Source organism: Cottoperca gobio, chromosome 13 (assembly GCF_900634415.1).
Source record: "Cottoperca gobio chromosome 13, fCotGob3.1, whole genome shotgun sequence".
Lineage (NCBI taxonomy): Eukaryota > Metazoa > Chordata > Actinopteri > Perciformes > Bovichtidae > Cottoperca > Cottoperca gobio.
Window position 1 is genome coordinate 23622964 of NC_041367.1, and position 12190 is coordinate 23635153.

Below are 12190 nucleotides of genomic sequence, written 5' to 3' on the forward strand. Positions count from 1 at the left end.
TGTGTGTTGGAGACGTGGCTGTAAGTCTCCGACATGCAAGAGATTCTCAGACGCTCTGAGTCCTGATTTGACTAAAAGACGAGTTCAGTACATGGAGCCTTTCTTGTTCAAAAACATGCAAGATTTATTTCAACATTTTAGTAGCAAACAAAGAATGAGTCCAAATCCAGAGAGAGCTGCTATGTGGGGAGGTGGAGGAGTCCGTGTGAAGATGTATCTCTCTCCGTCCCTGAGACCCTAACTTGTGACGTTGTGCTTTCATGTCCACGGGTTAGGCTCTCGGGAGCTGAGAGGGATGCACAGCCAGCACTATCTCCCTCACGTTCCTGCCTCGAACAATGGCGATCAGAGGGGAAAGGCCATGGCGCAGTGAGCTAAGGCGTTCACTGCATGCTCACCATGTAACACTTTTCAGTTTGGCTCACACCCTGCTATATGTTGCATGTCACCTGGAATTATCTCTCTTATGTCTGCTGCACCCTGCAGCATCCCATATCATGAAATGTAGATGGAGTAGCTACTGCAGATGAACTGATATATACTTGTGGACTCCCTGGGGTAAGGAGGATGGGGATATAGGGGCATGAATGCTGTTTTTAAGGGTCATGTGACAAAGTTAAGGCAGGCTGAGCTGAGGCATCTAGATGGATGACAGGAAGCGATCATGTTTTAGCAACAGAGGCCTCATTGTATTAGTATTGGCCATTGACGTTGAGGCTACACTAATTATTTGCCTTTGCCTATGGTTAACCATTAAATCAACCAACCTTTAACGTGATGTTGCCTGTTTGCTCACATATAAAACACTTATTGTGATCTAGTGCTAATGTTGCATTTTGATTAGATTCCACACAAGTAAGACACATGAATGGATAGTTTTGATGTTACATGAACTAAATGGTGTTTTAAATGACCTTGCATTCTGAATAACTGCACTTGTAAGCATCTAAGCTAATTATTTAGCAATCCTGTAGCATAACAATCAGCAAAGGTACCTTTATAAAACAGCTTCAGGTGGAATGCTAACTGGAAACAATGGCAATGCTTGTTGGCATCCTGAGCTACTAGCTGACTAAACTAATAGGCGCTGTTGCTGGTAAAGAAATAGCTAAACAGCTGGTTAGCATTAGTAGCTTATGAGAGATAATGCAAATGCTGCTGTGATAGCATTAACCTCTTCATACACCAGCAGATACTGTTAAGTAAAGAAGCATCTGTCAGCGGATCTGGCTGCCTGTGTGTGTGTGTGTGTGTGTGTGTGTGTGTACCTTTCTGACTTGAGAGCAGCACAGAGCAATGTTGAGAGCGTGACCATGACAGCTCTGTACATTATGTGCCTGACCTCATTGAACCCTCAGCGATGTCGAACCTCACTCCCTTGTGCTAACACAAATGTAAAGCCGACAGTAAGAACACACTCACAGGGCAGCTAGTGATATCCACTGAGAATAATACAGTATGTGGCATGATTCATATGTGAAGTGCTTCTGAATATGCAACTGATGATTTGATTATGTCGAGCTGCAACCAGTGTGGTAGCACACTTTGTCGTTGATAGTAACAAGGATCCCACTCGTGGATTTTGAATAACAATTCAGTTGGTCATAGTAGCAAAGTAGCACATGGCGTCTCTCCAGGGCACATGTACATTTTCATTTTAGCCATGAGGTTCTTTTCTGCTCCGACTGCTTGTTGAAGGGTTAACCATGTTGCCCTCCTTCACACCTTGCAGTTTGTTCTCAGGGGGCCATCACTTTCCTGAGATCCATTTGCAGTATATATTTTTTTTAACAGCATCTCTTTGACAGCATGATTTATCGATATGTGACTTGGAGCCATCACACCGTAGCTAATATATGGTTTTAATGGGAAGTAGCGTGCATATTGATGATAACTCATCTTCATGGACGCTTCCCTTCGTTTAAATGGATGCTGAACTCCATGCACATGATTTTAGAATGTGGAAATTGTGCTAGGTGCTAGACATTAGTTGTGCTAATGTCTCCTGTGAGGCCCTGCATAGATATGAAAAATACATTTTAAGGTTGTTATTTTACATTTCGTTATGTTAGATATTATGTTATTATATACTAAGATTTGTATACATTATTCAGGTCTCAAATGATTGTGACCTTGAAGATTCTTTTACTCGAAACTTTTTGACATCACTTTTACTCTTGGCCTTGAAAAAATCCTTTCTGTACAATTTCTTGCACTGACAAAAGCTGGATGAGAAGAACTGATGTGTTGCAAAGGATGGCTTTGTTCATATCAATTACGCGGATTCCCAGAGATGCTTCCGTCCTGTTGTTAATGAACTAATATGGATTTTAACTTGAACCCCCTCTGCACTGCTAATCTGCTGCTTTAGCTATTTTCTTATGTAACACCTCTGTCAGCCCCTTCTCTCTCACTGTCTCTCTGCCTCAAAATTGTTTTTTATTTGTTCAGTTCGGTGAACAAACATTAACCTGGAGCGAGTTAGTGTCTAGCCGGTAAGCTTGAAAGGGGCTGCAGGCTTGCTCTCCATTGTTCAGCTGCACCGCACACTGTCTGTACACTGTGTCCCCATGGCCTATGCAGACATGGAGGATAGACAGACAGCTGCTTCGTCGCCCCAATGTTGATTGAATTTATTTAAAAAAAGGATATGGGTCATCAGTGCCGTCAACTTCTGACATGATGGAGATGATCAGGTTTGCATCTGGAAAGCGTGAGTGCTAAAATCTGACCGGATTTAACATTTCAGACAGATTTGAATAACATTTATATTATTATTTGATTGAGTTGTGACTCTTGGGGAACCTTTTACCCAGCAGCATCAGGTGTGTCAGTCAGTAAAACCTGTAATAAGACCTGCCTTACTGAGATACTGCACCAATCAGTCTTCAGTTTCAATATCCCACAATGGTCTAAATGTAACTTCTGTTGTTTAAAATATCCGTTATTCTCGTATTGGTTGATTGCAATTGCCGGCAGGTAGCTGTTGATTGATTAAAGTCCCTATTAAGGTGGACTTTTGTTAAGGTGGAAGGTGCAGTGGACAAAGGAGTTTAGTGTCTAATAGTTCAACCGTATGTATGGAGGGTATGTTGGATGAACTGCTGCAGGGTTACGCCCAAAGCGCCTCAGTAAAATGTGTGTGCAATCAGCTTGTTTGGATAAAAAAGGGTCAATTATTGATCAGAGAGAATGATTGCCACATTGAGGAAAAGCGTCAAACGAGGCGACAGACGGCTGGCGGTAAGTCTCTTTGTGGCAGCAGGGTAGGCTTCTCTCAGTGTTGAGTTTGCAGTCACCATTCTGCAGTTTTCTCCTGCCACTCCCTTCAACACACCGCCTCGGCTCAGCTGCGGCTGTAGCGCACTCATCAATAATCAGAGCTGGTCAGCATGTGTGTGTGTGTGTGTGTGTGTGTGTGTGTGTGTGTGTGTGTATGATTCCTACAGTATCATGTCTGTAATGTCTGCTTGTGTGTGTGTGAGAGTGTGTGTGTGTTTAGCAGTTCTTTCCCACTGCAGAGGGGTTCCCTACCCCTTCTCTGTCGGTGAAACAAGATGGCGTCACAGCTCCACGTGTGCCCTCCCACACTTGTTAATGCCCATTACCTATGGCACCACGAAGCCATAGGTACACCTGGAGCATATTTACTTGCTACATAGCTCAAATTGCTGAGGCACTTTTCAGTACTGTAGCTTGGCCGACTTGAAGAAATTCAGGATTTGGGGGAGATCCAGTGCTCATTGTTTTTTCTTGTTGTTTTTTTCAATGTCTGTGTATGAGCTGCCAAACTTTTGTCTGCAATCTGGGTGGTTTGAAATGGGCTCAGGGGGTGAACGAGTACGTTTTCAGCATGATTTGTCTGTATCTGCGTGTGTGTGCGTGTGCGTGTGCCTGTCCTGCCTGACTCTGGCTCAGGCCAGTTTAAAGGAGATTGGGGATTGTGCGCAAAGCCACATCACACCAGCAGATTAACCAGACTACACACCAGCATCATTAATTTGAGAGGGACTAATGTCACCAACGATGTGTCAGCAGTCACAAACACATATTTTAAAGTGTTCTCTTTGTCTCTACCTAATAGAAAGCCAGGTATACTTGAGACTGAGGCCGGGCCTGTTCCCTCTTCACTGTCACTGTTGTCCTTCTTCAGGTCATGTCGGATTGAAAGACATGCTGGAAATCCCCCGATGAATCAACATTTAACACTTTGCTGCCACAACAAAAAAAACCTGCAAACGTTTTTTTTGGACGTTTGACGGAGAAGAGTTTAAGCACGCTGGCTGCGGTTAGCATTTTGGATAATGTTCTGCCTCAACAGCCTTGATACCAGGAAGCTGTGCAGATGTTATTGTGTGTTTTCACACAGAGATCTGATTTGGGGTTTCATTCTTTTTTCAACTGAGCTGGCAGGTTTTTGAAGGACTATTTCTGTCATTTCTGATGATGATGGGCATATCATGCAGCAGCTGGATTAGGACAAGATGTTATAACACCAACAAATCTCACACAGTTTGAGACTTAGACTGTATCTGAGTTCTTTAAGATGTTCAAACATTTACATACATGCTTTTCTTTGTAACAATATGGAAATTACATTTTTACTATCCTTTGTCTTGAGCTCCAACAATACTTTAATTAATTGATTAATCTTTATTCCACTTACTTCTTCAAGCTACTTTCCTCATCTGTCTCAAGCTTCCATTCTCTGTATTTTATTCTCTGTGTCCTGTGACTTTTTAAAAATGTTGCAATCAGTGAAAATAAATTGTCAATTGCATTTTTCATTTCTATTCTGATCTAAAACTCACATTTATGTTAAATATGTTATTCTAAGATTTGAAACAATTCTATTAGTGTTTAAATGTTTTGTTTCTATGCGTGTTCATTAATTAAGTCATATCACATAAAATCGGAAAGAAAACAACATGTACAGAGTGACAAGAGATCATGACCACAGCAGAAGTGGATTGCAAACCTTACACTATATGAAGAAGTATATGAAATTAATGTATATGCTTTACATTTAGAGTGTACAGATTATGCAATTTATGTGATGTTATTTATATGACGGTAGACTACATTCATTCTATGTTGTATAAGCAGTTGTCTGCTTTATGCGGATAATGACTAGATATTATATTTTACAACATAATCATTTTTTTCCCTTTTAATATCACTGATCACTGATGTTCTCTTCAGAGGCCTGCTATTGAAGTAGAGACGTCTTGCAGTTGTGTCTAAATAAATGTCATTTCACATGATTGTCAATTCTTTCAACTGTCATGCTAAATAAAAGAAGCTCTCAATGAGTTGTCGGATTCTTCTGAACAGACTTGTCATCTGACATGTTTCATATTTTATCTTTGCAGTTATTTTTATACCTTTTTAAAGTCTTGAATCTGTCTTAACAAGATTACTTTTTTAAGATTAATTGATTTTTTGTTTCTGCAGATCTGCCAAGACCTATTACAAGATCCTGACCATAAAGACATCGGACAGTAAATGGACTGAAATAAAGACAATAGTTCTCAGTATGCTCGCATTAATGAGTCCATAAGTCCTGAAATTGGATGCATGCATTTGTGTATGGTTATTTGTTAAATCGGTTACAATACCACAGTAATACATTAATAATTAATGTTTGTCATAGTAATTATACCTACGGTAAATATTTTATTAGTAATGCAAATGTTCTTTTGATTTGAAGTATGCAGATATTCAGAAATGTTTCATGTGTCAACAAAACCAACAATTAGCTTGTATTGCTTTTAATGTGTTCATACTCATTTCGAACTACATGAACCTAAATGTAAAACAGTAGCACTGTGGCGGGCTGCTTATGTACTGTACATACTGTATGTGTTGCACTTTCTGAAACACTTTCTCTCTCTTACAGCCTATTAGAGCAGGTCAGGACATGTCGTGGAATGGTACATGAACACGAGGCGGATATGACAACCATACTGAAACAAGCTTCAACTGCCCATACACATGCATACTGAGATACTAAGCTGCTCTCCAAAGTCATTTCAATGTCTTTCCTTTGTATTACAAAATATATTTAATGCTAATAAAACATTTTGTAAAAATATCCTCCTTTTGTATTCTTTCAAGAAATGCACCACTCTAACATTTTATCATTCTTAGCATATTAGGATTATATATACTAGGCATAAATAAGTGTAGTAGCCTATTTGCCATCCATTTACTGTGTGAAGTGATGTCAAGGTGTATGCTAACACTTGTAATATCTGGCTGTGGCAAGTTAACACTTAAGCAAAATGATGTCCAGGGTAGCACTTTGACATGCTCTGTGCTAAGTGATGGTCGGCTCCATGCTGAAATGTTAGAACATAGTATGTAAAGTGATAGTAGGCATCATATTAACACCATAAACAATGTTATGTGATAGCATATTACAAGCTAGCATTTTAGTGTACACTATTATGGGAAATGATGCCTCATGCTAACATGATACACAGCGTTGAGCGGTGGAAGGCTTCTTACTGACCTTGTAGTTTATGATATGCTTCATAATATTATAGTACTGTATAATAGCACACTCCAAGCTAATATTTACATTTCATAAACATATGCTGAGTGTATGGTTCTGCGCTAACACTTTATTAAAGTAAGACTCATCATGCTAACATTTAGAATGAAAGTCCACCCTCACATGTTGGAAGATGCTGCAGACAATTAATCCATAATCCATGGCATTCATTCCAGTTGTTCAGCGACGTAGAGTCAACATTGTGTGGTGTCCATTTAAACTGCCGCCGCTACCTCAGTGATTCACCACATTTCCAATAATGACTTTCAACAACCCAAGAGTTCTTGCCTGGACATGTTTTAGCCAGCTTTTGGTTTTACATTGGTGTTAACAAGAGGAAAACGGGCAAGTACGGTAGGGGTGATACAGAAGGAGTGTTAATAACTAAAACAATAAAAAACACAGTCTTGCCTCTTCTTCAGAGCACAGCAGCGTTTTATTTGGGGCTGCTGTAAAATTTATAGCTTTTTCTTTTACCAAGATTTTTCAGCATATTATGGAAACTCAAAAAATTGATGTCCATGGTATGTTTTGAATCAACTGAAAGGTCTTTTCATATTATTCCATAGGAGCTGTTCTCCACACAGCATCATACACGTCATTTGGCTGTATTGATGAAAATCAGAAAATGACACTACATATAAATTATATTCACATCAATATGCAATTTAGAGGCCAAAACACATAGAATGTTGTTTCAAAATAAAATTGTAAACTGTAAATACTGAATGTGTTATGTGCTGTTGTTGTTATGTGTTTTATGAAATTGTTTTTGTTTCTTTTAGATTTAAAAAATTGTAAGAAATAATTACTTAGGCCTTTTGAGCACTGTATTCATACTCTTTATGCATATAAATATGTTACCGCCTATTTATGAACTAATAATAATTGATTCTATTAAAATGTTAACATGAATAACCAGAATCAATAATCAATCATAAATTATTTTAGTTTGTATTCGTTGAAAATTACCAGGTAAGTTTATCAATGGTTTAATATGATATTAGTGCAAATTACACATTTTATAAAGATTCCAAATATTTACAAAAATAAAGTCAATCAAAATTCAAACATTCTCGGTTACACAAAGGTGAAAAGATTATCATGATTATTACATAAATCTATATCTGACGGTGCATTTATTATGATATATTATTATGGTATAACTTGAATCAGTTTGGATTCTAAGCTGACAGTTTGTCATTTTGTTTCAACACTTGAAATATTTTTTCCAAACCCTCTCACCTCAACGTGACTTCATCTTATCTTGTACATTGCCTCAGTGTGTGGTCGTCATGGAGCAATGTGATTATAGTGAAAAAACCAGCACAACAGTTATTTACAGAATGTGTCAATGCATACTTTACTGAAATGAGTTGCAATCACACATTATAAGGATGTCTTAAACATTTTTAATTTGTGTCAAATGTGGGAGCTTAATTTCTAACGGTTTGATCAAATACAGATAAGATTTATTTGACAATTAGAATTATTGTGTGATTGTCGTACAAAAAGCTGTCTACATGATCAAATCTGTAAAAAATGTCAAGCATGATTGTTGGAACAACGATGTCGAGGCACAGGGAGTACAGCTGAATCTATCTTATTTGACATGATTTTTTTTTTTACTCATTCGGTGTCTCTCGCGCTTTCTATCCCTACATCTCTGGCGCGTTCGGGCTGTAAATCCATGCTGAGATTTGGCTCACACACACTGGAGCTCTCTGCAATCGAAAGTAGGCCAAAAGCCATCTGAGGACAGGGCGGAGAGGGAGAAGGAGGGAGAGACAGAGCGAGGCAGAGAGGCACACAGGCGGGTTAGGAAAAAATACAGAAAGAAACTGATAGAGGACACGAAAAAAGGACATGATGTTAGACCATTTGCACCTTTAAATCCTTTTTATCGTTTGAGTTGTGGCTTAATTTTTGCAACTCATCTTTGAGATTACACAACACATTTAACGTTCTTTGTTGTGAATTATCTGCGATAGTTTTTTAGGTCTGATACTGATATTTTATTAGAACATTTTAATACACAACATTTAGACAATGATATGAAATATATGAATTCTGCACAGAAAGCAATATTGCTTGACATTGTTCAGACCCCGAATATTACCCATGAAGCTGCTGAGCAAAATTGGAAAGATGTTTCTGTTATAAATATTCTGTCAAAAATAAATATAACAAATATAAATACTTACATTTTTGTGTGGAATCGGATCAAAACCACTGACACTGTTTATTGTGGTAGTAAATATTCCACTGTTTTAAGCCAACATCTTTACAAAACGGTGCATTTGAAACTGTCTTCATTACATTTCTGTGCCTTTTTGTTTTTATAATAATAATTTTAAAAAAAACCTTTAAGCTTTGACATGCTTTTGAGGCCTGAAGTGCACGAACATTGTTTCTAAAGACTTTTATTATTTATAATGCTTAGGAACATGTTTTGTCTCAATATCTCAAGGCTACATTCTCAAAATATTCTAAACATAGTTTCATTTATCAGAAAAAAAAACTATGTTCTCTGTTGAGGACAGCAGTTGCAAATTCTTTGATTATGGATTGTATATTGTATTATGGAATTTTCTCTTTTCCGTTTTATGTAATAATGCAATTTATAAGTCATTATGTTCAGATAATGTGAAAATATTAAAATTGACATGCTTTACATTTTTACTGAATTCCTAATTTTCCTTATGCTTCACAAACACAACATGTGTATTTGATCTTCTCTTATAATGCTTCACATTTCTTTGTCTTACTCTTTACAAGGATACATTCTGAAACCTTTCTTTGCATATTTTATCTCTAGAACGTATTTGCCATAAAAGAGTTTATGTTCATCCCAAACAGGTACAAGTTTAACTGAAGTCTAATCTTTGACGGATCCATTTGTTATCCTAACCGCACAAGAGACGTGTTCCAATCAGCTGATTTTATTAAAGTGTTTTATTTAGCTTGCATCAAGATTACTAAGATTGGTTTTCCTTGTTCCCAAATGTTTTTTCCAGATACTATGCAAGAGACATGACAAGCAACAGTTTCCAGTACATCTCTTATATTTTGATGCAATAATCTTTAACTGTTTTTGCAAAAATATATATGTTGATACAGTTTATCCTAAAACAATCATTCAACTATTTACCATTTCCTCAAAATATTTTTTTGAAGGAATGCTAATGACATCAAATTACATTTTTGTAATAATATTAACATACACAACATTCATATGAAGTGTCTGCAAAATGCCATAGCCAATATTTCATTTTCATACTGAATGTATTGAATAAACTGCCAGTTTTCTCTTCAAGAGCCAACAGCTCTACAACTGAAGCATAATTGAGGTATTCACATGTTGAATTATGTTTGTATGGTAAGTGCAGCAAGGTTAAACAAACAAACAAAGGTTATGGTCACGGTTAAAGATGGAATATTAAAAGTATTTTCACTTGAACAAAAGACAAGCACTTACGTTCATATATATATATATATATATATTAATAATGTGACATTACTTCATGCATTGGTCGTGAATGTTGCATGTAAATGACATATGACCTGAGACAAATTAGGATTCTAGAGTTGAAATGCATCCTGAAGTCTATAATGACTACATTATGAGTGGCAGTTACATGCTTTAAAGCTGAATAAGTACATTATTAAATTGCTAAATTATTGTCTTATCCATGTAAGTGCTTTGTGTTGCACTTTTATTTGGTTGTGAAAACTGCTGTATTACGTTTCCATTATTAGTATTTATAAAAAAGTGAAATTGAAGGTGCTCAACATGTCAAGGATATGGTGAAATGGATATTGTTTAAAAAAAGAAAAATATATAAGAATGTAAAGAGAAGATTAAATGAATAATTGCAAATATTACACTGGATTGTGAGAACTGTATACAGTTTGTGTTAAACCAATAAGTGTCAGTACAACATACCATTTATTTGTTGACCTCTCGTCTTGGCCTCAAGCTGATTTAACCACATATTTTTCTTATGCATGTTTGCATTAACCCCTTCATGTATTTGTCTATTACTTTAAGCAAAGGACGAAGTTATATCCACACATATACACTACTTCCACTCATCTAGTGAAGGATTGTATATTGGATACATGTTTTGCCAGTGGACCACGGCCATCATTTTGAGAAGGTGTTGAGGCAATTATGTTGGTTATGTTTTCAGCTCAGTTTGTTTGTCTGTTAGTCAACATGATTACAGAAAAACTACTGGCCAGATTATAATGACACTTGGTGTTTGTTTGTTTTCCGTTAACATTGCGATATAGAGCAATTGTTCTGGGCCGATGTATTTTTATCATTCATATATTAATGAAATACATAAGCATGGTTTGTGAGCAACTTCCAAATACCTCACCCATGTCCTTCCTGATAGGTAGACCCATCAGTTTCTGTCTACCAGCCAGGCTCATGCTGTCATTTCATGGTTTATATAAGGGCCAGAAAGTGGGATACACAACAGAGCGAGAGGTCAGTTCATACATGTAAAACAAAAAGGTATAATTCACTTTGCCCTTCATCGTGTGGATTCCTTCACAGATATAAAAAACCGAGAACCTTTCCCACTACTGGTCAATCCAGATGTCATACCTGAAAAGACGTCGCTCTCGTTTCCTATCAGGATTCATTTTATCGTCTCTCCCTCTTACTGTCTCTCCCTCTTACTGTCTATCCCTCTTACTGTCTCTCCCTCTTTCCCCTCTGGCTTTCAAGTATTTGCAGGGGCTTTTCTGGATGTTAAATACAGCTTTCACTTCAGCCAGTTCTTGCTGTAATGAAACTGTAATGATGCCCATTCACTGCTGACGGCTCTGCCAGAACAAACTCATTGACCTTGAGGTAGTGCATGGCATGAAGGCCCGTCCCTCCAGCGCTGATCGGGGCTCCAGAGACCTGGATCACGGACTGGGATGGCCCCCAATCACTCGGCCGAAAGGGGGGGGGGGGAGATAGAGAGATACACAGGACGGGAGATATATTTCCATTTCAACCGAAATACCACCCACCTCTTCATATCTCATTTCTCATCCATCACCCCCACCCATCCTCTCCACATTTCTCCTTTTTCTTTCCTCTACGCAGCTCTCCAGCTCTTTTTCTTTTTTACACCATACAGCTGAAAATAAACATACCAAGTCTTTATATGTGTGCCTGTGTGCACATGGATCTATATGCTTTTTTTTTGCTTATGCTGAACTATGTGAGCAGTGGTAAGCAAGGCCAGGACTATCCATTTCAAATTGGAATAGCTGCTTCCTGTTCCATAATCATTTCCACCTTGGCCACAGCAACAGTTTGTCTGTGCTACTGTATGCGTTGTACAGTAACCGTGCTACATGGTGAAATTCCATTCATTTACAAAGCTGATAAAAGACAGCTCAGCAGTTACAGCAGAAATGGATCTTGGTTATTCTTCCTCTGCTACTCTAGTCTTTTTGCTCTAATGTGCTCCTAATCTTGTATTGCACTGTTGGACTATGAGCAGCCATTTTGATTAACCTACAGCATTAGTTACACTTCAGGGTTGGACCAATGGACATTTTGGGCTATTGTTTTTGTTACCTACAGACACTCCTAAAGTGTACTAACTTCTTCAGCAGGCTCCC